Genomic DNA, 11,339 nt, shown 5'->3' on the forward strand with positions numbered 1-11,339 from the left:
CTCCAGAGAAGTTCCAGTTCTCCTCGCCTAGAACAAGGAATTGTTTTTTAGTTTGTTTGGGCTTTTTTGTTTGTTTGTTTGTTGTTTTTTTAGACAAGATCTCACCCTATAGCTATTGCTGGCCTGGAATTTGCTATGTAGACCAAGCTGGCCTCAAACTCCTGGAGAGCCACCTGCTTCTGACTCCCAAGTGCTGGAATTAAAGTCCAGCACCACCACGCCCAGCTAGACAAAGGAACTGGCTGAGACAAGAATGACAGCTAAAGCAGGGATGGTGTGTTAAGATTTAGTGCTCAGCTAGTTTTATCTCAGGGGTAGAATGCCTGACTAGTGTGCATGAGGCATTATGTTCAGTCTCCATTACTGGGGTGCATCTGTATGAAAGAATGATAGTTTAGCAACTGTATGAAAGCATGATAGTACTAGGTAGCTAAGCATGGATTAATAGCCTTCAAAGCCATCAAGGATGGACCCCTCTCCCTTGTGGTCAGCTTTGGACCCCACTTCCTGTTTCCCTGGCACATGGAGCTGGAGAAATGGCCCAGCAGTTAAGAGCTCTTGCTGCTTTTCCAGAGAACCCAAGTTCTCTTCCCAGTGTCCATGTCCGGTGGCTCAGGGCTGTGGTAACTCCAGCTCCAGGGGGTCCGATGTCCTGTCTGCCCTCCATGGGTACCTGCACTTATGTGCACATACCTACACAGAGACACATAATTCAAAGTAAGTCTTTGAAAAATGAGTAAAAGTCAGGCGTGGGCCACATGCCTTTAATCTAGCACTTGGGAGGCAGAGGCAGGCAGATTTCTGAGTTCAAGGCCAGCCAGAGCTATGTAGAGAGACCCTGTTTGGCGGGGGTGGGGGGCTGTACAAATCCAGCTGAATCTGTCAATTGCTTGGCCAGGAGTCTACTCCAAAGGACATTTGATTCACCTGAAAAACTATGGAGAGGGGAGGAATAATTATTCCTTTCCTGAGATAATGTACGTATCTTCCACTGGAAACCCCCATGCAGCTGTTTACAGCGCCTCCATGTGGCCTGCCTGCGTTCTGGGTTCCTTTTCATTCTGCCTGCCTTCCTTCCTTCCTTCCTTCCTTCCTTCCTTCCTTCCTTCCTTCCTCCCTCCCTCCCTCCCTCCCTCCCTCCCTCCCTTCTTTCTTTCTTTCTTTCTCTCTCTCTCTCTCTTTCTTTCTATCACCTTTTTCTTTTACACTGGCTAAAGCCTAGGCACTCGTTCCCTGGTGCTGTGGGTTTTCTCTCTCTTTCTCTGAAACCTTGCCCCTTCTACTTGTCAGCCTCCACTAGAAAAGGCACAGCTCTCTTGCTCTCTCTCTCTCTCTCTCTCTCTCTCTCTCTCTCTCTCTCTCTCTTCCTTCCTTCCTTCCTTCCTCCCAACCACTGCCTGTTGTTTTTTCTCAAACCCTAATAAAACTGTCCTTGAGTTTCTTTCAGGCTCCATTTCTAAACTTCTTTAGTTCTGTACACTTATCAATGTATTTGTGTGTCTGTGTACACATGTACATGTGCACCACAGTACATATGCGGGTGTCGAAGGACAACATATGGAGGTTGGTTCTCTCCTTCCACTGCTCAGATTCTGGGGATCAAACTCAGAGCCTCATGTTTACACAGAAATGTCTCACCAACCGACCTTTCTCCTGGTACATTTCTCTGGGATTAAGACTTAAGCAAAAAGCAGGAACTGGCCCTGCCGGCCTGACGGCAGGAGGGCAGGAGGGCCCGGAATGGCCAGTTCCGCTACCATCCAGGCCCAGATCCAGCATTTTGAGTCGGTCCACCCCAACATCGACTCCACCAAGAGCTGCTGGACCTGCAGAACCAGAGTCATAGGATCACCATGACTCAGGGCAACAGCAGAGTATCCAAGAGGAGTCTCAGTGATGGTCCAGTATTAATGGTGTGTCAGAAACCAGACCAATGACTCATTGCAATGACCATTTGCATGTAAAGCCATTTGGGTAAAACCCAGACTGTGTGACACACTGCAGCTTCCAATGCCACTATGATGAATATGTGATGGAAAGATGAGAAAGATGGAGGAACAGAGCCATGCATGGGAGGTGGAGAGAGGCAGAGGTGTGACATCTAGGACAGGTGTGAGAGAAGGCTGTGGCCAATGGAGGAACCTGTCATGTCCCAGTAGGGTCAGCAGGGTGGTGTGCAGGGTCCTGGAGCTTGTGCAGACTCAGCCCGCAAAGAAGCTGCCCCGCCCAATGACAGCCCTGGCTCTGAGCGACGACGACAGATGTCCAAAATGAAGACTGGTTCATTTCCTGGACTGGACGTCCTCAAAAGACCTCCATGATCCATGCTTCTCCCAGAGGCCATGCTGATATCAGTGGCCTGTTCTGCTGCCCCAGGTTGTGATGAAGCCCATAGGCCACGCCATTGTCCGAGGTCTATGCCTCGGCCTCAAGCCATGTTGATGTCTGTGGACCATGCTGCTGCCCAGGGCCATGCTGATGTGAGTGATCTCTGCAGCCTCCTGAGCCCAGTCTGTGCTGCCACCGGAGACCATGTGGATGTTCGTGGTCTGTGCTGATGCAGGAGACCATGTGGATGTTCGTGGTCTGTGCTGATGCCGGAGACCATGTGGAAGCCCGTGATCGTGCTCCTGATGGCTGTAAGGGGCAAGGAAGCTACTTCTGCAATGGTATCGATGACTGCAGACGCACCATTGAGAACGAGAGACCTAACAGAAGGCTTCTGTGACAACCCCTCCCCTTCCCAACCCCTCCCCCAAAAAAGTAAGAAGGAAGTCATCAAAGATAACTCGTAAAAATTGTGGTAAGGGTCTAAAATGTAGCTCCCCACAACTGATGGCTTCTGGCAGGGGTGCAGGAGGGGAAGGACTCGGTTTTCTTTAGGGGGCCGGCTGGCCACTGGGAGTGTGACCATGCTCCAGTGAGTATCTGTCCAACACAAACTGGACTTATTTTTTTTGAAGCAGGGATGTCACAACGGTTGGGGACAGATATGGGAAGACTGGGAGGTGAGTGGGATTGGGGCACATGATGTGAAATTCCCAAACAATCAATAAAAATGCTCTATTGGGAAAAAGCAGGAACTACAAGGATGAAGCCAAGGCCATGTCTCAAGATAGATCTCTGTCTCTGTCTCCCCCGACCCTCTCTCTCTCTTCCATACTCTATATTACTTCAGATTTTCCTCAGTCAGCATAGCAGAAAATATGCTGAATAAACTTAATTTATTTTTTAATAGCTCTAGTATTAGTGATTTTTTTCCCCCAAAAAACCAAAACCCTTTTTTCCCCACTAGGCAAATGGTCCAAATTATATCCAGTATGAAGGTTAGGGGTCACAATACATAACCGTAGCTTCTTGGAGACCACCGTGTGTGGATTAGGAGAAAGACGTGTTCAGAGAAAGAATAATGGGTCCACTGCAAGCCTTCCTTCCAACTGATGGGAAATTGCTGCTGAGCACTGACCTTCTAGCAATCACGCCGGGGTAAAGAAGGTGGGTGCCATTAAGGCCTATTTAGTAAAAGGAGAATTTTTGAGGCAATTGGACCTTTGTGGATCCCTCCAATTCACACAATATGTATGTATGTATTTTTAAAACTATAACTACTTATTAGGGCCATTCATGCACAAAGAGACTTGATTGTGGCAAACTTACTCTTGGGTTTTTGTCCAACTTCAGATGCAAATGTGTGTTGGCTCTGCAGATCAGCTCTGAAGTACTTGGCTCAGGTACTGGCATCCCGAAATGTCAGGAATGTGCAAGCCGTGACTCGGTTTCCCTCCTGTAAACCAAGGGATTCTAGCTTGGGGTGCTCAAGCACCTAAGGATTCATAAGGGAGGAATTGAAGACACAGAGGCTATTTCTGATAGTTCATGAACTCCAAAGGAAATGCAAAATTCACCTGACCCACAGCTGTACTGGACCACCTGAAACATCACGTTTCTGTGCATTAGAATGGAATTCTGTCAGTCAGGGCAGTGAGTCTGTCCTGTGGGATGTCTTTCTGTACGCTGTGAATATGTGTTGCTCTCATTGGTTGAAAAATAAAGCTGTTTGGCCAATGGCAAGGCAGAAGAAGGTTAGGTGGGACATTCAAACCAAAGACGGAGAGGAAGAAGGGTGGAGTCAGGCAGATGCTGGGAGCCACCCACCACCAGGAGAAGCGAGATGTGAGAGAACAGGTAAGGCCATGAAGCCATGTGACAAAACATAGATTAATAGGAATGGGTTGAATTAAGTTACAAGAGCTAGTTAATAATGAGACATTTAGGCCATACAGTTTGCAATTAATATAATCCTCTGAGTGATTATCTTATAAGTGGCTGTGGGACCGTGAGTGGGAGAGAATCATCCAGACTGCTGGGCCAGGCAGGACTGAGGAAAATTCCATCTACAAGTCTGTATCACAGCTGATCTCAAGCTCTGGTTTAATATATGCTCATACCTTTGGCTAAATAAATTCTTGGTATATAAATGTTGTCTGTCTTGGTTCATTTTCTTTCCTTTTTATTCATTCATTTGCTCTTTTTGCTTTGAGACAAGGTCTCACATAGCTAAGGCTGTCTTTGAACTGCTGATTCTCTTGACTCTATCTCCTGAGTACTGGGGTTGCATGCCTGGCTAAAGATCCTGGTGTTTGTTATAAGGTCTGTATAGCCTGGCTGCCCTGGAACTCACTATGTAGACCAGGCTGGCCTCCATGGCGATCCTACTGTGGTGTAACAGTTTCTTCTGAGAGTGCAACATTAAATCCCGCAGGGAAGCTCTTTAAACATGAAGGTAAACAATTCTAAATAGTTTCAGGAAGTCCCTAAAACTGACGAGATTCACTAGGCCCTTCCCTGCCTGAGTAAACAACAAAAGCTGAGACTCTCTCTCTCTCTCTCAGTCAAGCCAAGATGCAAAGCAAACTCTGAGACCAGACCAGCTGCCTAAAAGGAAGAGAAACCAGCCGAGCTGCCCTGGAAGATGTTTAGACCAACTGAGTCACTTGGAAAGGACATTCTCCAACCTGTCGAGCTGCCTGAAGGCTGTGCAGTGTGCTCCAGGTTCCCAGCCTGTGAACTGTCACCCATGCTGGGGTGGGCTTTGGGGATGCAGCCGCTTTTTTCTGCTCTTGTAAGTAACCCCAATAAAACTTATCAACTCACCAAGTTGGACTTCAGTGATATCTGAACTTTTGTTTGTAATGGGCTTTCTATCTGGGGTGAATGCATACTCAAACATGTACACATATACACCCCACAACAAATACAAGCACACACTCGTTCTCTCTCTCTCTCTCTCTCTCTCTCTCTCTCTCTCTCTCTCAAATTTGTGTGTTTTTTATTTGAGACCCGAAGAAAGTGTTAAATTCCCTAGGACTGGAGTCACAAACAATCGTGAGCCACCATGTGGGAGCCAGGGATAGAACACAGGGCCTCTGCAAGGGCAGCAAGTACTCTAAATCACCGAGCCACCTCTCCAGCCCACACACAAATCCTTAAAGGAAAGTTTCTGCCATTGAAGCAGCATACGGGCTACTGTGGATGGTCCACTTGATGGGACCTAGAATCCCAGTGAAGACATACTCCTAGGTCTTCCTAGGTGTGTGAGCCTCTAAAGGTGTTTCCAGAAAGGTTTAACTACTGTTGTTTGTTTTTGCTCTTTTGGAGGACCCTCAACCCAGCTCCCAAATAAATAACACATGGAAATTGATTCTTAATTATGAATGCCCAGCCTTAGCTTGGCTTATTTCTAGTCAGCTTTCCTTAACTTAAATTATCCCATTTATCTTTTGTCTCTGAGCTTTTATCTTTCTCTATTCCTGAATACCTTACCTTTGTTTCTTTCGTGTGTGTGTGTGTGTGTGTGTGTGTGTGTGTGTGTGTGTGTGTGTGTGTGTGTTTTGAAGCAGGGTTTCTCTGTGTAGTTTTGGTGCCTGTCCTGTCCTGGAACTCACTCTATAGACTAGGCTGGCCTGGAACTCACAGAGATCCACCTGGCTCTGCTGGAATTAAAGGCATGAGCCACCACTGCCTGGCTTTTCTTTGTTTCTTACTCCATGGCTTGCTGTGTAGCTGAGTGGCTGGCCCCTGATGTCCTCCTCCTTCTCTGGCTCCTAGATCTCTTTTCACTCTTCCATCTCTTCTCTTTTTCTCCTTCTCCTCCCAGATTTCTCCTTCTATCTGTTCTCTCTGCCTGCCAGCCCCACCCATCCTTTCTCCTGCCTTGCTATTGGCCGTTCAGCTCTTTATTAAACCATCAGGTGTTTTAGACAAGCAAAGTAACACAGCTTCACAGAGTTAAACAAATGCAGCATAAACAAAAGTAACACACCTTAAGATAATAGTCCCCAACATTTAACTGCATAGGGGAGAGCCAACCTTGGTACACATGGCACCATCCCATGGGCTGGCAGCCTGGAGGGAATAAGAAGAAAGTGAGCTGAACGCTGGCTTTGGCTCTCTCTCTGCTTCCCAACTACAGGTGCAGTGTGAGCAGCCACCTCACATCCCTGCCTCCGTGTCTTCCTCACCTTGGTGGACTGTCTCCCCTTGCACTGTGAGCCAAAGTAGCCTCTCTTAGGTTGCTCTTCTCGGGGATTTGATCACAGCACCAAGGAAAGTACAGGTCATCCTGTAAGCACCAATATTTGAGGGTGCTCCTGCAATTCCTGGGATCCACACAAATGCATCTCTCCATCCACCCTGTGGCCAGGCCCCCTGGACCTGGATGTCCAGAGCATAATGGATGAAGCTTTCAAAGATAACAAGTCCAGGCTCAGAAACCTTCCAAGCCCTGGGAAGTTTCAGGTTTAACTGAAATCCACATTGGAGCAAGGCCACCCCTCTTTCCACAGCCAAATGATGTCAGGTCACTGGCAGCAGCCCCGCCCTCTTCTCCCCACTCCACCTAAGGCTCACGGCTCTACACTAAATTGCCAGTCCAATCTGCCTTTCAGAAAAGTAATTACCCCAATTCAAATGAGATGACCCATAATTGCAAATCACCTGCAAATTTACTCTCTGCCTCAGTCTTGGAAATATAATATCTAAATTTGTAGAAGAGTTAATGGGGTTAGAAGCAATAATGGAGACCCATATTCTGGTAAGTGTTAGTGTTTCAAAGCATTGTTGAAATAGAAAAATTACATATTTATTCAGAATCAAGCCATATGTAATGGACAAATCACTTCAGATATTTGTGTGTGTGTGTGTGTGTGTGTGTGTGTGTGTGTGTGTGTGTGTGTGTGTCTAGAGGGGGGCAAATCTCCAGAGAGAAGTGGGGCCTCATGAGCCCCTCCCCCTCTGTGACAGGATATTGATGTGCCCAATTTTATGCAGTTATAGCAGTCATTTGAAAGGTCTCTGACTGTCCTCTGATCCCGTTTCCCCCTAGTCCTCCTCCAACCCAGACTGTAACTTTTATCTCTCAGTATATTAGTAACTATTGCTGCATAACGGATTACTCCAAACTCACTGGCAGGGATCAGGAGCCTGTGTGCCGTGGCTGGCTCTCCAGCTCGGGGTCTCCCAAGGCTGCTGACACAGTGTAGACTGGAACAGCCCTCACTCAGGTCAGTAGCTTCCACAATCACTCAGCAATCGTTTCAGGATTCGGGACCCTGTGAGTTGTTGCCCAAGGACTTCAGTTGCTCCTTCAGTCTTAGCTAGAGGTCTACATCAGTTCTTCTGCACGAAGGTCTCCATAGAGCAGCTCATAATGTTTATTTAATTTTGTCAGAGCTAGATGGCCAGGACCAAAGCCATAGTTATTTATACCTAATCTTGAAAGTAGCATCTCATTGGTTCTTTTCATTAAAAGCAAGTCATAACTTAAGGCCAAACTCAATGTGAGGAGACACCACGAAGACCAGCCAGCAGGGATGCTGCAGATCACCTCGGAAGTGGTCTGACAGAGTGGGTATCTTGCCAGCTAATTATTTTATGCTTATGTAGAAACATAAGTGTAACAAGTCATAAATGAGTAAAATACTGAAATTTACAATGTTTCAAACCTTTTCAATTATAGCATGATTTAATGGATTATTGTGATGGCTATTCTCAGTTGTCACCTTTACGAGATCTGGAATTAACTAAAACCCAAGAGGCTGGGTAAACCTGTGAGGGAATTTTTCCTAATTCAGTCATTTAAAGTGGGAAGACCCACTTTTAATCCAGATCTTTTAAGGTGGGATGATCCACCTTTAATTTGGTCACACCTTCTGCTGGCAGCCTACATAATGACATGGAAAAAGGAAGCTCTCTCTCTCTCTCTCTCTCTCTCTCTCTCTCTCTCTCTCTCTCTCTCTCTCCCTGCTTGCTCTGGCTCCCTCTGGCAAGTCCATTCCTTCACTGGTATCAGAGCCTACTTCTTCAGGATTCCAGCATATACTGAAGACCAGCTGAGACATCCAGCCTCGTGGACTCAACAACTACAGAATTATTGGACCTTCTGTTGGTAGACAGCCATTGTTGGACTGGCTGGACCACATCCTGTAATAAATAAATGTGTGTGTGTGTGTGTGTGTGTATACACTCAGTTCTGTTCCTCTAGAGAACTCTGCCTAATAAATCAAACATCTTGGCTTTCTTTTTTCCTATTAATGTTATGTTTTTGACATCTATTCACATAGATCTATCCAGACCGAGGTAGTTTCTTTTAACCAATATTCCATATTCCTTTTTATTTTTTTAAGAATGCTTTTACTTTTCTTTTCTTTTTTTTTTTTTAAGATTTATTTATTATGTATACAGTACATGTATCCCTGCAGGCCAGAAGAGGGCACAAGATCTCATTACAGATGGTTGTGAGCCACCATATGGTTGCTGGGATTTGAACTCAGGACCTCTGGAAGACCAGCCAGTGCTTCTAACCTCTGAGCCATCTCTCCAGCCCCCAATATTCCACATTCAATCTATAAGGTGTGCGCCACCACCGCCCCAACAAGATTTTAATTTTACTACTTCAGTGTATTTGTATGGTGTGCACATCTGGGTGCAGTTGCCCATGAAGGCCAGAAGAGGGCGCCAGATTTGCTGGAGCTGGAGTTTCAAGCAGTTCTAAGCTACCCAACTTGGGTATTGGGAACCAAACTCCAGTTCTCTGAAAGAGCAACAGACACTTGACCACGTCTCCATTTCTCCAGCCCCCTTGTTTGTTGTTGTTGTTGTTTGTTTGTTTGTTTGTTTGTTTGTTTTGTTTTGTTGTTTTCAGTCAGTGTTTCACTCTGAAGCCCAAGCTGGAACATAAAGCAATCCTCCTGCCTCAGCCTCTAGAGTCTTCAAATAACAGACAAGGGCCACAGTGGCTGGCTTCAGAAAATTTTAATGTAGTCAAATATCAGTCTTGCTTTTATGACCTTTTTTTTTTTATGTCTAACTTAAGAAAAGCCCGTGCCAGGTGTTAGTGGCCCATGCCTTTAATCCCAGCACTCAGGAGGCAGAGCCAGGTGGATCTCTGAGTTCGAGGCCAGCCTGGTCTACAGAGTGAGATCCAGGACAGGCACCAAAACAACACATAGAAACTTTGTCTCAGAAAACAAAAAAACAAAAAAAGTCCATAACCTAAAATCCTATCGTATCTTCAAATTTTAACTTTTTTAATTGTATAATTGCCTTAGTCTATCTGTAGTTTGTTTTTGACTTTTGTATGAAAGGATTCTAATTTTAGTTTTCTATGAGGAGAGTGGACTGTTCTAACATCGCTTATTAACCCACCCATTCCTTCACCCCCCCAGCACACAATGGCACCCCCATCACTAGACTAAAATCCGTAAGTGCCTGTGGCTCTGCCTAGGCTTCCTCTTCCACTCAGCTGATCTGTCTGAGCAGTCCTAACCAGTGCCCATTCTACTCACTAAAGCTTTATAATGACTCCGCCCACCCCTGCCCAGAATCGCTAGGGATAATTTAAAGAATTTACACCAGCATATTAATCAGATTCTTAAGTGGCTTTAAGAAATCTAGGTTGGGGGTCACAGGGGAGGATTTAGAGGAGAGGGGGTGGGTGGGGGATGGGTTTGATCTAGATGCTTTAAATACACGTACGAAATTCGGAAGCAGAATTTAAAAATATCAACAACAGAAACCAAGGTAGACTTTTCACTGGACTTGTATTAAGTTTATACAGACATAAGAAAGGAAACTGAACTTTCCCAAACAAGAGTTGTCTAACACACCACACACACACACACACACACACACACACACACACACACACACACACACCAGCCCAAGCTTGACACTCATTTTTATCTAGTGTTGTATTGAGGTAAATTTTATGAATTGTACAGTCTGCCTACACATTAACCCAGATTCTCTGTGCCCCATCCACAAATGGCAAGAGTCTCTTCTTTGTCTTGGTCTCTGGTCATGTGATCTGGCCACCAACATCTGGACTCCTTTCTGTGACCTATGGAATTCCCGATTCTGTGACTGCACGAGCCAGCAAGATGGTTCCTCTGGTAAAGGGGCTTGCCGCCACACCTAAAGACCTCCTCAGTGCAGTCCCTGGAATTCACCCGGGAGAAGGAAAGAGCTGACCCTGAAAGTTGTCCTCCAGTCTCCACACACGTAAACACACACACACACACACACACACACACACACACACACACACACACACTTTTTAAATGTAAAACAAATTTCAGTCGCATTTTAAAGCAGCTTGGCAGCATTTACAAACACATCAGGGCTTAAAGCAGCATCTTTTTGCATATCCTCAAATAAACTTGTTTTGTGAGTTCTGACAGTACTGATAATAATAATGATGATGATGATCATAATAATGATAATGATAAATACAAAGACAACCAAACACACACCAACTTGGTGCTTCTTAAGAGCTTTATTCTACTTCAACAATATTTTTGTTATTTTTTGTTTGTTTGCTTGGTTTGGTGGGTTCTAAATTTTTGGAACCCAAGGTGGCCTTGAACTGGCAACCATCCTCCTGTCTCAGCCTCCTCAGTGCTGGAATTATAGGCATATACCACATGCCAGGCTAAAGCCTCACTAAATGGTTATTGTTCTATTCAGTTCCATTGTTTCTTCTTGAATGGGCGGGTGTGATTTCAGTGGCTAGGCAGGAAGAAGGCAGAGAGACCACAGAAGAAACCATACTGTTCTCTAGTCTTTGAAGGTGACCACCATTTACAGCACTGTGCTATATTTTCGATAAAGAACTAAAAGAAGAATTCACAGACTTTGTCCTTATCTGTCTCTAGAGGAAGTTATCTGGGAGTAGGAACCTCAACAGACGAGATACCTCCATCAGATTGCCTGTAGGCAAGTCTACACGGCATTTTCTTGATTAATGATTGATGTCCTAGGGCCCAGTCCACTGGGACGGT

This window comes from Peromyscus maniculatus, chromosome 16 (assembly GCF_049852395.1).
Source record: "Peromyscus maniculatus bairdii isolate BWxNUB_F1_BW_parent chromosome 16, HU_Pman_BW_mat_3.1, whole genome shotgun sequence".
NCBI lineage: Eukaryota > Metazoa > Chordata > Mammalia > Rodentia > Cricetidae > Peromyscus > Peromyscus maniculatus.